This window comes from Mandrillus leucophaeus, unplaced genomic scaffold, assembly GCF_000951045.1.
Source record: "Mandrillus leucophaeus isolate KB7577 unplaced genomic scaffold, Mleu.le_1.0 Scaffold254, whole genome shotgun sequence".
Lineage (NCBI taxonomy): Eukaryota > Metazoa > Chordata > Mammalia > Primates > Cercopithecidae > Mandrillus > Mandrillus leucophaeus.
The window spans coordinates 2742319-2744826 of record NW_012102632.1 but is presented as its reverse complement, the minus strand read 5'-3'; the positions used below and the strand labels follow the sequence as shown (position 1 = coordinate 2744826).

The following is a 2508-nucleotide window of genomic DNA, read 5'->3' as shown; positions in this document are numbered from 1 at the left end:
TCCATGATGATGGAAATGTTCTATGTCAGAGCTGTCAATAGCTACACGAGATTATTGAGCATTTGATATGTTGCCAGTGTGACTGAGGAACTGAATTTTCCATTTATTTTTTATTAATTTAAATTTAAATAGCCATATGTGATTGGTGGTTACCATATCGGACAGCTTAACTGTTGAAAGGCCATTATTAAGGAAAAGGCCCAGTACATCCATGAAAATTGGTGTATGCTATGCATCCACTAGAGGGTAGTAATAGCAAAAAACAGGCTTCTATATTTGCACAAACAAATAATTTACAGAAATAGTACCTTCATTCTTTCTACAGTCAGGAATGTAGGAGTTTGAAATAGCAAAAATCGCCATAAAGTAAAGAAATTAAATGGGATTTCTTATTACTTACTTGGAGCAAAATATTAAGAAATATCAAAATGTGCCTACGATTTCAATTTGCTTTAAAGTGATTGAGGACCCTTGCGAATAAAAACTGTGGATTACCATTCATGGGAGTATGGTGAAGTAGTGGTTAACTTGAAAGAATCTACCTTATTGATACCAAACTTGCAACATATTTACCTGTTTATCACTTGTGAACTGTGATCATTCAAGGTGACACATGAAAGTGAAAGAGCTCATACCTACTTTCCATGCCTTTGAATATTTCATCTGTTTGTCATTCTATGAAAGATACACAATGTGAAAGCGGCAGCAACCTGTATGATGGTTATGTAATTTCTTGTTAAAACTCTTAGCAAATCATGCGGAGTAGGTGGTCAAGACTTTAAGTTAGGTGTCTAGTTTAGCCAGTTTGCTCATAAGAAAAGCAAATCAGAGCCCAAACACTCTCCTGTAAAGGTATTAAAGATCAGGATCAGAACAGAAGTGAGTGTGGAGAGGATGCAGGGAAAAGTGCTACCCTTTTGCAAAAAGTGACCCATAGAATCTGCGACAGATTTTTCTTTTTTAATGAAAATAGCATTATTGGCCATGTGCAGTGGCTCACGCCTGTAATCCCAGCACTTTGGGAGGCCTAGGTGGGTGGATCACCTGAGGTCAGGAGTTCAAGACCAGCCTGGACAACATGGCAAAACCCTGTCTCTACTAAAAATACAAAAATTAGCCAGGCATAGTGGCATGTGCCTGTAATCCCAGCTACGTAGGGGACTGAGGCAGGAGGATTGCTTGAACCCAGGAGGTAGAGCAGAGGTTGCAGTGAGCCGAGATGGCACCACTGCACTCCAGCCTGAGTGACAGAGCGAGACTCTGTCTCAAAAAAAAAAAAAAAAAAAAAAATCCTCCCTAAAACCTTCTAAAACAGCTTGACAGGAAAAAAGAAGCAGAAAAAAGTTTCTAACGATTGGTACTTCAATCAAAATTTAATGGATTCAAATCAATAAATAGTCATTACTAATACCTCACTTTATGGAAGGCCATGCCCAAGGAACTATAGAGAACACAGAGATAAGTTGCTATCAATGTCCTCTAGGACCTAAAAACCTGGTCAGCTAAAAATGTATCTAATCTGTTGGCTGTAAAGAGATAATTAAATAATTGTAATAAGGGGTAGAGTAATACAAGTTCCAAGGTAATAGGTACAAAGGAAGAAAGTTGTATTCCTTTGAGAAGGGAGTTAAACACAGGAAAACCTCTCTAGGAAGGTGGCCTGTTGTATCAACCATGAAAAGATGAATCTTTTAGAGAGGAAAAGTCTTTTGGAAACAAGAACATCTGGGTTTTATCCCTCCTCTGTTTGACTGTGTGACTGCAAACAAGTCATTTCCCACCTAGGCCCGTTCTCTTATCTACAAAATGAAAAATTGACTTAGATGATCTTCAAATCTCTTCCAATTCAGATAATCCCCTGTGCCAATTAAATAACTAAAGGATATACAAATTGGGAGACTGCAGACAAATCCATCTCCGTGGACTAACAATAAATTTGTCAAACACTGACATCTGCTGGAAATTGAGAAAACTACTCAATCCATCTCATAAATAGCCTTTAAAAACATAGTCTTGAATACTTTGTTTTGAAAACACATTATCAAAGATCCAAGTTTCTTATGAAATTAAATCTTCTAATATTATTTTATCAAACTTAAGAAAATTTTGAAGAAAATAACTTTAAAATTACTTCAGAAACGTCTGTTTCCATTTGGAAATTTGGGCCTGTGCTCCCATGCTTTCCTATACGACAAAAATAACCAGCTTAACAACACAATGGACAAACTTCTATTCATCAGAACAACAAATATAAACTGATCCGGAATACACTTAACCAAGCTCTCAAGGGGATTTTGGAAGAGAAACTAACAAAATTCTTTTAAAGTTAATCTTAAAAAACACACGTAGAATAGTCAGCTAAATTTTTCAAATTAGAATAATGGGGCAGGACTCATCCTGCCAGGTATTAAAATCCATTGAACAGCCATCATACATCTGTATTAATCAAAACACTACGGCACTAGCGCCAAAATAGGCAGATTCCACAGATAGGTGGAAAAGACAAAA

At 36.7% G+C, this 2508-nt stretch overlaps 1 protein-coding gene across 5 annotated transcripts in view; it reads right to left on the bottom strand.

Annotated features, from left to right (window-relative positions):
• LOC105542248 (5-formyltetrahydrofolate cyclo-ligase) overlaps positions 1-2508 on the bottom strand; it is a 77748-nt gene that overhangs the window by 12654 nt on the left and 62586 nt on the right. The gene's annotated exons all lie outside the window — the stretch shown is intronic.